We start from the raw sequence: 16090 nt of genomic DNA, 5'->3' as shown, positions 1-16090 counted from the left end.
TACAATTTTGTCATCTGATTTTTGACAAACAGTCCAAAATGACATGCTGGAGAAAAGACATTCCCTTTAACAAATGTTCTGGTAACTCTTGTTATCCACAGGCAAAACAATTAATCTATACTGAGTATAACCGCACCCTGTACTAAAATCAAATCATAACCTCACCCTGCACTAAAATCAAATCAGACCATACCAAAAGCCTATATATAATAACATAAACATTGAGTATGCCAAAGATAAATTTGTTAAAACTTTTAAAGAAATAAATGTGAGCAAGGAGTTTCTGAAGAGAACACTAATTGCACAACAAGTAACACCAAGAATCAGAAAATGGGATTATATGAAATTAAAAACATAGGCCATGGGTTTATCTTAGTGGCACAAGCACCTGCCTGACAAGCATGAGATCATGAGCTCAATTCCTGGTACCAAAATAAATAAATAAATAAATAAACAAACAAACAAACAAATATAAAAACTTTGACATACCAAAGAAACATCACAGTGAAGAGACAAAACAACAGAATAAAAAATTTGTCAGCTACATCTCAGACAAAAGACTAATATCCCAAATAAAAAAACTCGTAAATTAAAGAACTCAAAAGACATAACCAAAAATGGGCAATTAAAATTAATATCTCCCAAAAGAAGAAACACAAATGGGTATTAAATGCATGAAAATTGTCCAGCATTTTAAGGTACTAGATAAATGCAAACTAAAGTCACACTGAGATAAAAAGAACACATTTGATCATTTGTGAAAAAGTTGATGAAACCTGAGTAAGTGAAATAAGTCAGACACAGAACGTTAAATATTACATAGTTTCTCTTATATGAGAAACTTAAAATACAATAATTTAAAGACTAAAATACAAAGTGGTAGACAACAGACTTTGACATTGTATCAATAGAAGGGGACCTGGAAATGAAGGGAAGGGAATGGAGGGAATAACCCTTAAAAAGAATCAATGTAAGATATGTATATGTACCAGTTTTCCAAGGTGGATGCAATTATTATGTGTCACAAACACATACAAAAAACAAAAAAAATTTATATTTAAAAAAGTAAATATATTTTAAACTTATTTGCTATTAAGGGAAACTTGTTATAAAGTAGAGGCTTCTTTGAGAATTTGGGAAATTAATTCACAAGCAAGTATTTAATGAATTTATGTAACTGCTTCTATATTAAGAGTGGTGGATGATACAAGTAAAAGATAGTAAGTGCAAATTTTTGAAATATCTTGTGAATGTTTTGGTATGTCAGACTATTATGGTTTGTTTCTGGATGTCCCCCCAAAGCTTCATGGGAGGGCAGGCTTTTTGGAGGTGGCAGAATGTAGAGTTCATGGTTGGTTTACATTCTAATGCTGGGATTAAAGGTATGAATGCCACATCAGGCCTAGGGAAGGTACATGGCATACAGTGTAAGGGACAGAAAGAGGTTTGCCTCTCCATCTCTGTCCCTCTGTCTGTCTGTCTGTCTGTCTCTCTTTCCTCCCCCTTTTCCTGCCTTTTGCTGTCTTTCACTGTCATGCAAAGATGCCCCTCTGCCATATGCCACTGTACCTTGGAGCCAGCTGAGTATAAACTGAAACCTCTCCAAACCATGAGTTAGATAAACCTTTCCTTCTTTAACTGAGTGCCAGACATTTTGTCCCTGAGATAAGAAAAGTAACTAAGAACAACCTCTGCAATGGGTGCTTACTATGATACAGATGAATTAAGGAAGGTAATTACCTTAGAGTAACACATAGTCCAGTGCATACTATGGACTAGTAACCAGGTAAGTGGCATGAGACAAGTGTTTACATCATGGTAAAAGGACAGAAAGAGTAATTTGTCTTTATGAAATGTAGGCATAACCTGAAATATCACAAAAGGAACTGTTACAGGGTGTGTAATTGAAGAATCAGTAATACTTGAGAGAAAAATCTTATAAACAGTGAAAGCATAAAAATTCCTGCACACCAGAAGTATAGTAAGACAAAATTATATGTGTTCCCCAAGAATTATGCAACATACTTAATTTATCTTGTATGAATATTTCATGGAGTCTTAGCAAAGTACAGCCTGAAATGTAGTTTGAGGTGACTGCTAAAGACCCTTGTATGTCACGGTAATATTTTTGGCTTCTATAAGGGAGACGATTGGACATCATTAAAGGGTTTAAATTAGAAAGTAACATCATCAGTTTTGCATCTTAGAAAGTTTCTCTGGTAGCAGCCTGGAGCATGGGTTAAAAGCTGACAGTACTGGAAGAAGGAAGAGGTTGTTGTAATAATCTAGGGAAAATATGATATTAGAGAGAAGTCTATGATGTTAGATTGAGAATATGGAGTTATAATTTCTGATTTATAGTTTTGAAAGAGAAATGAGTTTAAGGAAACGATAATGACTTTACTGCCAGTATTATTTTTAGTAGTGAACAGAACATATGGATAAAATACAAAATTTCTGCACGTCTAGCTTTTTTTAGTTTCATAGGCCAGAATTATATTACCTTTCAGATGCCATACATACAGTAGTTAGGAAGTCTCCACTGAGCCCTAGACAAAAATTCAAGGAAGATTGTCCAGAATTTTCCATGCCAGAAAAAGATTCATAAAAGAGGTAAATTTTAGAGTTGGTCTGGAAGAATGCATAATAATTCATTGGAGAAATTTATAAGAAAGCCAGTCTAGGTGAGAAAACACCATTAACAAAAGCAGAGGACTGTGAAAGGTCATAGAATTTCTGGAAAAATGTAAGAAGCTCAAAGTAACAAAAGTATATGTGGTGAAAATGGTAGAATAAAATATCTAAAATTAAGTTTCTGCCAATATCAAATCCAAAGAATTTACATTTTATTCAGTAGGCAATGAGAATCTAATGAATGTTCAGAGCAGAGGAGTAGCATCTGTGGATCTGTATATATAACTGCTGATGAAGCATTCACTCTAAAAAAGATTACAAATGTTGGAAAGGATTTAGAGAAAAGGGAACCTTTATACACTGTTGGTATTATTATAAGTCAGTATGGCCATTATGGACCATAGAAATGCAGTTCCTCACATAAGTAAAAATAGAATTATAATATGATCCAGCAATCCCACTACTGGGTATACAACTAGAAAAACTGAAATAAGTATGTCAAAGACATATATCTATACTCTTACATTCATTTCAGTATTGTTCATAATAGTCAAAGTATAGAAATAACTCATAGCCCATTAACAGATTGTATTAATAATGTGTACCTATACAAAATTGAATATAATTTAGCTTAAATATAAGAGGAACCCAGGAAATTCATTTGCAATAGCACAGATGAGCCTAAAGTGCATCATGTTAAATGAAATGTTATGCTAAGAAAGACAAATACTGCATGGTTACATTTATATATGGAATGTAAATCAATCACATTCAAAGAAACAGAGTGTAGAATGTTGTTAATGGACTCTCAGTATAGAGGGGAGGGAGAAGGTGGAGATTTCAGTTAGTGAGTATAAAAACATAGTAACATAGAAAGAAGTTTTGATAACTAGGTAACAGTAGTGTATTTTATATTTGAAAAAATTTAAAGCAGGATTTTAAATGTTTTCATTACAAAGAAATAATAAATATTTGAAGTGATCATTAACCTTATTTGATCATTCCAAATGGTGTATGTGTAGAAACATTACTTGTACCTTATGTATGTGTTTATTTCCTAATTAAATGTGAAATAATACTTTTTAAAAAGGAAGAAACTTGAAAACACTATAACTTTTAAATTGTAGTAGATAATAAGTTGTGAATGTAAGTGATGGTGACTATATTGATGGTGAAGGCAAAGATAATGAGGATATTAAAATTTTGTAGCTGCTCTTCAATCATAACCCATTTGTAGTAACACTATAAGCTTCCAATATGTGTTATATTAAGTGTAGTTTGTAATAACCTATGCTTTTGTATCTGCTGCAGTTATAAAACACAGGGTCAGAGAATTAAATTTGCCAACCAAAGTTTATATTTCTACCAAATATAAGGGAATAGTTTTAAACCTAAAATCTCTCCAGTGTACTAAATCCATCCTTGTTGCAAAAACAAAACAAAACAAAATGAATAAGAAGGAAAGTAGCAGGTGAGACTGAGAAATTTAATGACTCCTAATTAAAGCCTCCTATCAGTTTTACCTCTCAAGAGATTTGGCTCCATTTGAAATTTTCCTGCTGTTATTTGAGTTTGCCAGATATTTTTATTATATATGGAAATAGCTTCTGCCTCTGAAATATGGCTTGAATTGATTCTGCTAAGTTTGGCATGCCACACAGACATTGAGATTTTCTTTGGAAGGACTATCACTAAGAATCACAGATTGTATCTTGTATTCCTTTGTATTTTATTAAAGAAAATAGTTGTAATAAATTCCAGTCTTGTAGATATCAAATCCATGGTTAAAAAGTACATTAAGATTTTATCCAGCCTATGTGGCTATTTTAAGATAGAAACAATATGTTTGTTTGTTGTTGTTGTTGTTGTTGTTTGTATATGTGTGCATGTGGGTATGTAGGCACACAAAGTAACAGTTTTATTTTTTCCTTGTAATTGTATTTTGAGGAACATTTTCTATAATTTCATATTTATTCTAGAATGATCATATAAAATGTAAAACAATGATCATCATCTACATACCAAAGGAAAACACCCAGGCTTAAAGTTAAATGACATATATCTTAAAATAGCAAAATTTTCAGGCATAAGCAAATTTTGCCAACTATAAAAATATGAAATGTACATATTAATAGATTTATGAAAGTATAGTTAATTTAGAAGTTATCCAGAATCTATATTGCATGAAGTTACTTTTAAATGGAAGAAAACAGAATTTTTTCAAAATAACCCCCATAAGTCTGAAGTCTACAAAAGAGCAAAGTAGCACATTAGAAAGACAACTCAAATAGTGAGCTAGCCAATTAGAGTAAAAAGTAAAAGCAAAAGCAGCAATCAAGATCTTATTTACTCCAACATTCATTCATGATGGAAAAACATATGGAAAATCAGAATAGATGGTCTTTACCTCAATCCAATAAAATCCAACTATGGCAAAACAACAGCAGCATCATAACAAATGGACAAAGTCAAGATAAATCACACCCTTCACAGTAGCATCCAAAAAATTGAAATACTTAGGAATCAACCTAACAAAGGAAGTAAAAGATTTATTCATTGAAAATTACAGTATTCTGAAAAAACAAATCAAAGTGACTCTCAGAAAATGGAAAGACATTCCTTGTTCATGGGTAGGAAGAACAAACCTTGTGAAAATGTCCATTCTCCCAAAATTGTCGTACAGATTTAATGCAATTCCAATCAAAATACCACTAGCATGCCTCACAGTTCTAGAGAAATAATTCATAAAATTCATCTGGAAACAGAAGAGACCTAGGATAACAAAGGCAATTCTAGACAACAAAGGCGAGGAAGGAGGCATCACAATCCCTAATTTGAAGTTATACTACAAAGCTCATACAAAGTATGATACTGGAATAAAAACAGACTTGAAGATTAATGGAATAGAAGATACAACCACACTTACAAACACATTCAGTCACTTTATCTTTGACAAAGGGGTCAAATATGTTCACTGGAAGAAAGCTTCTTAAAAAGTGGTGTTGGGAAAACTGGCTTCCCATATGCTGAAAACTAAAAGTAAACCCATGCCTATCACCATGCAAGAAACTAAATTCAAAATGGATCAAAGATCTAAATATTAAAACAGAAGCCCTAAGTATGCTGAAGACAAAGTAGGTAGAAATCTTGAAGACATAGTGTTGGTAGAGAATTTATGAATAAAAATCAAACTGCATGGGAAATATTCCCCAGAATCAACAATTTGGATCTCATCTTTTTAAAAGATTTCTGCGTGTCACGGAAAATCTCCAACAGAGTAAAAAGTAAAATTACAAATTTGGAAAAAATCTTAGTCAATTAGCCCTCAAAAAAGTACTTTTATCAAGAATGTATAAAGAATTTAAAATATCAGTCCCCTGAAATTCAGAGACTCAATCCAAAATGGCATTCTGAGATGAATACACACATTAAAGCTGAAAGAATTACAAGCAGCAAATAAACAGAGATTCCATGAAACAGACAACTCAGATGCCGAAATAAAACATCATGGGGAGGCCTGGACAGAGGAAGATGGATCCTCTCTACCCAGGAAGAAACTAAAATTAAAAGAAGCAGTCAAACATGCAGTCCCAGGTGTAATATTGGAGCAGCTAAGATTCGGTGCTTTTGCTTCAGTACCTGAACTTGTGCAGCTGCGACTCATCAAGCCGCCTGAATTCCCGTCACTTCAACTCCCTGGAACCATGGTCACATTGAAGTGCAGTCACACTGAGGTTGGCAAGCCCAATGAAGAATGGAGCAGGAAAGGGACCTGCATTAACCTACGGTGAGCGCTGGGAATAAGACCCTTCCAAGGGAAAGGGGAGCTAATGGGATGCCATTTTGGAATTGGGCAGGACTGGCAGGACCAAGGAACATCAGTGACTTCCATCAGTTGTTCCCTTCCCATAAGAGAGTGGTGGGATATGCTTTGCTTAGGTCATGCTCCTGGGTGGGACCCAATAAGTTGTCCCAAACCAATTCCCTATGTGCAGCGCACACTAACTCAGTGAAGGCCTCAGCATGGTGACTGATCTGGAGGGGAAGGGCCAGCATATGCTTCCCCTGTTTGCACCTCAATAGCACACTGGATTGGTCAGAAATTCCTAGCCAGGAAACAAGAGAAAACGTTGATAACCATTGTTGATAACCTTGTACTCTGTTCTACATCATGTGCTATGTCTATCCTTGGTTTTGACTGACAGCTTTGTTTTGCCATATTTGACTTTGTTCTCTCCCCCCCCCAAAAAAGTAATAAGAACTAAGGAGTAATAAAATCCAAAATGTGTAAATTTTGTTGTAAAAAAGAGAGGAATGGAAAAAAAAAGAGCTCTAACGGATATAACAGCAAGTGTGTATAGGGCTGTTAAATAGCTGACTATATTAATGTTTTTGGATCATTGAACACAGCTGTTTGCAGTCTCTCTGTTTGAATGTCTACTTTGTATTCTTTGATACTGTGATTTGAGCAACTATTTCCAAGATGATAATATGTAATCTATTAACAGGTGATTTCTTACTGTTATGTATTTTTTGTAGTTCTGTATTATGTGTAACCTTACACTGCTTTGTTTTGTTTTGTGTTTTTCTCTTTTTCCTCTTAAATAAAAAAAAAAGAAATTCCTAGCCAGCCACTTCAGAAGAACCACTACCAACAAGGAAAGGGAGTGGGACCTTCTGTATACACCTGTATGGAAGAAACCATAAACATGACAAGAGGAGGAAACATAAAAAATGTCCCCAGCCCCCAGCCCTAAGAACATTGATCCAGGAGAAATAAATACAAAAGAGACTGAGGGCAGCAAACATGCAATGCCAGACACAGCATCAGTGGGTAAATAGATAAGCTCAAAAGTGAAATATTTAATTGGGTAAAGCACGATATAAGTATACTAATAAAAGAAATGCTAAGCACCTCTCAAGAAGACACAGATAGAAGAATGGAGGAACATAAAAAAAGGAGAGAAATGTTTGATGAAGAATATAAAGAAAATATAGAATACATGAAGCAGGTTCAAAGAGACTACCAGGAAATAAAAAACTCCATTGAAAGCTGGCAAAACTGCTTGAAAGAAACTAAGGATAGACTTGAAGACAGGTTTGCCATGAAAGGAAAAATTCCTTAAAAATAACAAAGAAATAGGTAGTATCAATATAAAAGCTAGAAGAAATATAAAAGCTATAACTTAAGAGTAAAGAATGTGAATGAAGAAGCAGGCTACTCACAGAAATAATTAAAGAAAAATTCCCAAGCATAGGCAAAGGAAATGATATTCAGATGTGTGAGGCATACAGAACTCCAGTCACCTACAACCAAAACAAAGCTACACCCAGGCATATAGTATTCAAGATCCCAGAAATTCAATATAAGAACAGAATATTAAAAGTCATCAGAGAAAAGAAACAGATTACCTGTAAAGGAAAACCTATCAAAATCAGGGCAGACTCCTCGACACAGATCATCCAAGAAGAGCTTGGAGTGAAGTATTCCAAGCCCTGAAAGAAAATAGCCTCCAGCCCAGGTTGATGTACCCTAAAAAACTGTCTCTAGAAATTAATGGAGAAATGAGATGCTTCCAAGACAAAGAAGAATTAAGGGAATTTGTGACCACCAATCCAACCCTACAGAGAATACTGAAGGGTGTTGTAGAGAGAGAAAAGTACCAGGATTCAAGAACTGTAGTAGAGGGGCCTCAATGAATGGAACAGAAAGTGGAATGAAGGAGAAAAGCAGACAACTAATGGCAGAAAAAGAGCACAACAGAAATGATAAAGAGAAGGTTGGCAATAATCTCTAATATAGATGGTCTTGATATACTAAAAAAAGAGAAACACAGGCAGAGTATATTAGGAGGTAGGATCCACTGAGATGCTCTTTATAGGAAATATAACTAACATGAAAAAGAGTACATGGATTGAAAATCAAATATGAGAAAGCAATGCTCTATGTGACAGGGAACCAGAGAGTAATAGGGGCAACTCAACCAGCACCTGCTGATAGGTTGGAAAGAGAGGCTTTAATAGATAAAGGAATAAAACTTGAGATCAAGTCCATGAGGGAGAAAATTTGGAACTTCTTAGGTAAATAGTAGGTTGCCCCCCAACCTAAAAATAGAGGAAGTTGGTGAAACCCAAAACTGTGTAGTGCACACTTGGGGAGTGAAAGGGGAGAAATAATGCTAAAAAAGAAGGCAAAGGATATTGTTAATAGTGTGTCAAGATTTAAAACCCACATTATGCACAATGCTCGGCTTAGATACATTATATTCTGTCCCAGTTTGTCTACTTGCACTAGATCTGAGGGCACAGACAGCTATCCCAAAATAACAGGATATAGTACAGTAATCATCCTCAATTTTCTATTTACTTAATCTGGAGCCTTGTGTAACTTATACTGTTTTGTTTCTCTTCTAATATAGAAAGGATAGAAATACATGTTGAGACTCATGCATGTGTTGAACCTATAAACGGTTTATGAGAAATGACCTTATAATGCATGATGAAGTGAACCACTACTTTGAAAGCAAAAGAGACACTACAGTACCCAGTGCTGATCCCGTAGTGTCATGATGTGAAATCCAACAATACTATTATTCTTTGTTCAGAGTGATTTTAGCCTGTTTTGGTTTGTTTAATCTTAACATAAATGAAGGTATGGATGTATGTATGTTTAAGTGTATAGGATTGATAACTATATTGCTGTTTTTGTTGGATAGCTGAACAGAACTGTTTGCAGTCTTGCTGTTTGAATCCCCACTTTGTATGTTTCACTTCTGTAACTTGAACAAATATTTGTAAGAGGACAATAGGTAATCATCAACTAGTGATTTCTTATTGTTTTTCTTTGAAGGTATGTGTTATTTCTACCCTTTTACTGTTTTGTTTAGTCTTTTTAAAAATAAAATAAAAATATAAATACATGAAAGAACATTCAACATTAGAGAAATTCAAATTAAAGCAACAATGAGATTCCATCTCACTCCAGAAAAAATAACCAGGATCAAGATAATAATCAATAACAAATACTGGAGAGGCTGTGGGGAAAAATGAACTCTTCTTCACTGTTGGTGGAACGTAGACTGGTGCAACCACTGTGGAGGCCAGTCTGGAGGTTCCTCAAAAAGCTGAAATTGGAGGTTACATTTGACCCAGCTATTCTACTTCTGGGCATATTCCCAGAAGAACTGAAAACATACTACCACAGTTATATATGTGGACCCATGTTTATAGCAGCACAATTTGTAATAGCTAAATCTTGGAAATAACCCAAATGTCCATCAGTGAGAAATGGATGAAAAAGATGTGGTGTTTTTATACAATAGAATACTACTCAGCTATAAAGAAGGACCACATTGAGGCTTTTATAGTTAAATTGAAGTGACTTGAGGCCATATAAGTGAAATAACTTGAATTCACATGTGTAAATACAGTATTGTCCCCCTAGTGCAAGAAATTGAAAGAAAAAATAAGATACACAAACTTCAATAAATATTGTGAAAGAGTAAGAAACTGTTCAAAGAGGAAAAACTAATTCAGGGAAAAGGAGAAAAGAAGGAAGACAAAATAAAAAAGATACAAATTTTATATATACACTTAAGATTACTAAGATGATTGTGTTACTAATTCTATTAGTTCTTGGAACAAAAGGGTTAACATCCATAAGATTAGATCATGTTTTCAAGACTATATCTGGTAATTTAAGTAAGACTTTTGAAGATAACTATGCAAAATGGCAAAACTAGTTATGTTCCTACCACCTTGTATTGAAAGCCTACATTTTTAGGTTTTTTTGCTCTTTGTTATAGTTATTTATTTGACTCTTGCTTATCATTTTTCTTATACTTTTTGTGTTTTGTTTTTTCCCTCTAATACAGAAAAGATAGATGCACTTATATAAGCTTATGTATGCCTGGAACTTCACCTAAAGAGTGTACAAGAATTGATTTTAATATGTGTGATGATACGATCAGCTACATTGGAGAAAACAGATATCACTATAGCCTTGCTGATTTCCTATCATTTTGTTTTGAAGTCCAATAATGCTTTTATTCTTGATTTTGATTGGTTTTAGTCTGTTTTTAATTATTTGATTTCAATATGTGTGAAGATATGGACAGCTATTTTGAGTAAAACAAGAGTCATTATGGTAGCCATTGTTGATTTCTGATTGTCTGATTTTGAGGACTCATGAGACTCTTATTGTTTTGTTTTGTTTGCTTTTATACTATTTTGTTTTATATTAACTTTTTGTTTGTGAAGGTATGGATAACTCTTTCAAAGAAAACAAGAGACATTATGGTAGCCACTGTTGATTTCCTGTTGTCTTATTTTGAAATCCTGTTATTTGCATTGTTTTGCTCTTATCTGCTTTGTTATGCTTTGCTTTGTTTTGTTTTATTCTCTTTGAGAAAAAAAATGTACAACATCAAAATAAATGGACAAATTCTGAATTCATTCAATCTAAAATCAGGAACAAGAGAAATATGTCCACTCTTGTTCTACATAGTTCTAGAAACATTAGCCAGAGCACTTAGACAAGAGACACAAATAAAAGGAATAAAACTAGAAAAGAAAAAAAGTTATATTACTATCATTTACATATGACATGATATGAACATAGACTCTCAAAATTTTACCAAAAGATTTCTAGAATTAATAAGCACATTCAGTAGCATAACTGGATACAAAGTCAGTACTCAAAAGGCAATATCATCCCTGCACACAAAACACAAACTCACTGATAGCAGAATTAGGGAAGCAACACATTTCACATTTGTATCCAAAAAATGAAATACTTAGGATTCAATATAAGAAAGAAAGTAAAAGACCTGTGCACTGAATATTACAGAACTCTGAAAAAAAAAAAAGAGATTGAAGAGGATATCAGAAAATGGAAAGATATTTCTTGCTCCTGGATAGGAAGAAACCAACATTATGAAAATGGCCATAGACCCAAAATTTTATACAGATTTGAGGCAATTTTGATCACAACACTATTATCATAACTTGCAAATTTGATGAAATCCTGATCACAGTAATATTATCATACAGATCTATAGAAAATACTCCTAAAATTTACATGGAATCATAAGAGACCTAGAATGGCAAAGTCAATTCTGGACAACAAAGACAAGGCAGGAGGCATCTCAATGCCACTTTTGAAATTATACTAGAAAGCTACTGTAATTAAATCAGCATGGAAGTGACAAAAAAAACAGACTTGAGGAATAGCAGAACTAATTAGAAGATGCAGATGCAACTGCAAACATGCTCAACAACCTTATCTTTGACAAAGAGGCTAAGCATGTTGACTGGAAGAAGATAGCCTTCATTAAGTGGTACTGGAAAAATTGACTTCTACATACTGAAGTCTCAAACTAGAACCATTCTATCATCGTGCACATGCAACTAACATCAAAATGGATCAAAGGCCTAAATATTAAGACAGAAACACTAATCCTACTGGAAGACAAAGTAGATAGAAATCTCAAGGACATAGGAGTAGGCAAAGAGTTCATGAACAAAAACCAAAATGCATGGGAAGTACTTCAAAGAATCAATGACTGGAATCTCATATTACTAAAAAGTTTTGCACATCAAGGAAATCACCTACAGAGTAAAAAAAAAAAACCCAAAGGCTGCAAAAATTTTAGCCAACTATCCCTCGGACAAAGGACTTCTATCTAGAATATATAAATAATTTGAAAACAAGCAGCCCCTCAAAGTCAAAGACCTGACCCAAAAATGGTCATTTCATATGAGTACATACTTCTTAAAGAAATACAAATGGCAAATAAATACAGGAAAAAATGTTCAATGTCATTGGTCATTTGAGAAATGCAAATTAAAACAACATTGAGATTCCATCTCACCCCAGAAAGAATAGCTGTTATCAAGAAATCAACCATTAACAGATGTTGAAGGGACTGAGGGGATAATGGAACCCTTTTCCAGTGTTGGTGGGAGTGTAGACTGGTCCAACCACAGTGGAAATCAGTGTGAAGACGCCTCACAAAACTAAAATTAGAGGTTGCATTCTACTCAACTATTTTCCTTCTGAGTATTTTCCCAGAAGGTTTAAAAAATTCATACCACAACAATATACATACACTCATCTTAATGGTAACATTATTCATAATATCTAAACCTTGGAAACAATCCAGATGTCTGTCAACTGATAAATGGATAAAAATGACGTGGTATTTCTATGCAATGGAGTATTACTCTTTTAAATAGAAGGACAAACGAAGTTTTTACAGGAAAATGATTACAAAATGAGACCATACTCGCAAGTGAAATAAATCAGACTTGTGTATGTAACCATCATATTGCCTCTCTAGTATTGGAAAGTGAAAGAGTAAATAAGATCTAACATATAGAATAGATATAGTAAAAGGGAAAGTATCTGCTCAAAAGGAAAGAAACAACTGGAATAGGGGAAAGGAGAAAAGAAGGAAGGGAAAACAAAATATAGATAGAGATAGAGATATGTTAGCTAAGATAATTATGCTACTAATTTCTACTAATTCATTGAAAAGAACTGTGTACTTATTTTGCTTGATCAAGTTTGTGTGTCTTTATCTTGTAATCTGAGCAACTACTTTGAATAACAGTATGCATATATTAACCATTGTTAATTTCTTGTTTTGAAATTCTGTATCATTAGATTTAATTTTTTCCTTTCTTTAAAATAAAAAAGATCTTATTTACTTACCTCAATGGCACAGGTAAGAGGCACAGTTGGCATCAACTCCTTAGTGTTGCATTATTACCCATGCTTAAGGTCAGCGTGAGATGGATATAGCACAGATATATGTAATTCTCATGACAGAGTAGCAGTGAACTGAAGGTTATTACCTCTTTATGGATCTATAGGCTGGAGATAAGGAAAGTGGGAAGCAGCAGGTGTGAAAGTTCACTGAGTCAAAACAGATAAAACGATTTAGCCACGACCACTAATAAAGACATACAGACAGAGACAGCTGAAAATGTCTCAGTTGCAGCCCCTAATGAAGAAGTCTGCAAATGGATGTGCTTGTGCTAGGAACACATGTAGGGGTGTATGTGTGTGTGTGTGTGTGTGTGTGTGTGTGTGTGTGTTTGCAGACTGAATCCCGGATTGTAACTTCTCCAGAAAATTGCAGTGCACCACGTCTGGTGTGAGGAGAGTTGCTTCTCCCCGTGAGACCTGTCAAAAAAAAAAGATTTGCAATTGCCTATGGCTAACCATGAATGATCAACATGAGATTTAGATCTAGAGTTGAAGTTTTCAGGAGGTAAACTAGGAATCAAGGGATGAGAATTTTAGTTCCAATTTTTGCTAGATACTCTTGGTAAAGTCACCTTTTATCTTTGGGCTTCTGTTTACTAATCTGCTGAAGTAAAGAGGTTCTAGTTCAATAACTTCATGCTTATCCCACAAGAATATTATTGCCTCTGATTTTTTAAGCTAATTTCATTTTAACTGATACATAGTTTTACATATGTATACAGTATCATGTTATATTTCGGTACATGTATACATTTGATACATATATGTAAATTGTGTTGATCATGTGTATCTCCTCAGTCATTCACTATTCTTTATATTGAAAAGATTCAAAATTGGTTCTTCTAGTTTTCTAAATACACAGTATATTATTCCTTCCATATACACTTTACTGTGCAATAGCACAACAGAACTTCGAGCTCTTATATAACTGGAATTCAGTAAGCGTTGACTAATCTCTTCGTGTCTTTGCCTCCCCACTACACTCCCTATCCTGTGGTAACTACTATCCTACTCATAACTTTTGTGAGATCAACTTTTGTAGATTGCACATATGATCTCGGATGTTCTACAGTTTTAATTCTGAGAGAAAGTGGTTAGTGTTCATAGGTAACAATACCCGGTTTCTACCTCCTGGCGCAAGGATAACTGTCTTGTTAACTAAGGAAAAATAATTAATGGCTACTGGAGAGCGTAATAGCTTTCTGTCTGAGGATAGCACTAACTTTCTCATCTAATAAAACTGGAGAGGTTTTTGAACAGCTTTTTTAGTGTCTGAGGATTATGTTAACCAAATACCAGGTAAAAGTCAAAGACAACCGTAGCTCTGTTAAAGGTGATGCTTGGTAAGAGGATGCTTTCTCTGGTCAGGCTTACTAGACTGTACTATTTATAGTCTGAAAACTCAAAACGAGTCTGTTGTATGGAAAGGGACTGGTGGAATGCAAAAAAAGCACGTATAGAATGGGACTGATGTTGAATAGTTTTTCTCAGCAGAAAGTTTCAGATGATTTTAGCCTGCATAAGTGGAAGTGGATGATAATTAGCTGTTCCAAAACAGATTTGTTGTTTATAACACTTTGGATCCACAATCCAGAACATTTATATTCAAGAAAATGCATATTGTTATAATTGGGGTTAGTATCAATAGCCAGTGATTATTGATTGAATGTTTAAACTATTTCAGGTACTACAAGTGCATATACTTGCTTAATCCTCACAAGCAATTCTATGAGGTTAAGACTATTATTATTGACTCTTTTCTATTTACTAGGTTGATTTGATTTATGCTAGGAATTAAACCTAAGATCTATACTCTATCACTAAGCTATACCCCAAGCCTCTAAAACATTATTATAATCCCTACTTTGAAAGTGTGAAAACTGAATCTCAAGGAAGCTATATGACCTACTCAAGATAACATAACTACTAACTGGCAGAGCCAGGATCTGAATCCAAATGTGCCTGACTTCAGAGACCATGGTCTTGACCATTGTGTTTTAATCAGGTTAATTCAACTATGTCTCGCTAAACCCATGGGTGAGTTAGATAATTATCTAGTGGCATGACTTGAAGGTTGTTCAGATATTTAGCCAAGTCAAATGTTATTATCATTTTTTGTTAGAGTTAAAAAGTGGACTCATGCATAGTTTGACAAAGATATATAATTTTGTACAGGAACAAATAACCTGGGACAATGTACCTAAACCACACATTTATTAAAAGTACACTTCCTCTGAAAGATCTATCATATGGAATGGTACAAATGCAATGAGATAATCTTGATAAATCACTGTTCTAAAATTCATAAAGCATTTTGGAATATAGCTATTGGAGATTTTAAGAATACCTAAGAATTCAACATTAGAAGACTTAACTTGCCTTTGTTTTGAATCTTATTGAGTTGGATATCGTCATGGCAGGCTAGCAGCAGTGTTCACGAGACACTGGGAAGATTCTGTATGGTTCACTGATCCTTGGATATTGGAGGTGAACAAGAAGTCAACCACTGGAAGGCAATTTTAAAAAGCCTGTCCGACAAAATCCAGTGACAGGGGTGTTTAGAGTATAAAGCAGAGCCACTTCAGGTTTCAGGCACTGCTTACAAGTCAGACTCAACCATAGATCTTGAAACCATAATGTTGTGGGAAAGAAATGAAATGCAGAAGATTAAGTAGCATCATGATT

Source organism: Cavia porcellus, unplaced genomic scaffold (assembly GCF_034190915.1).
Source record: "Cavia porcellus strain 051 isolate PalLab524CR breed Dunkin Hartley unplaced genomic scaffold, mCavPor4.1 scaffold_3, whole genome shotgun sequence".
NCBI classification, from domain to species: domain Eukaryota; kingdom Metazoa; phylum Chordata; class Mammalia; order Rodentia; family Caviidae; genus Cavia; species Cavia porcellus.
Note: the sequence above shows the minus strand (reverse complement) of the source record.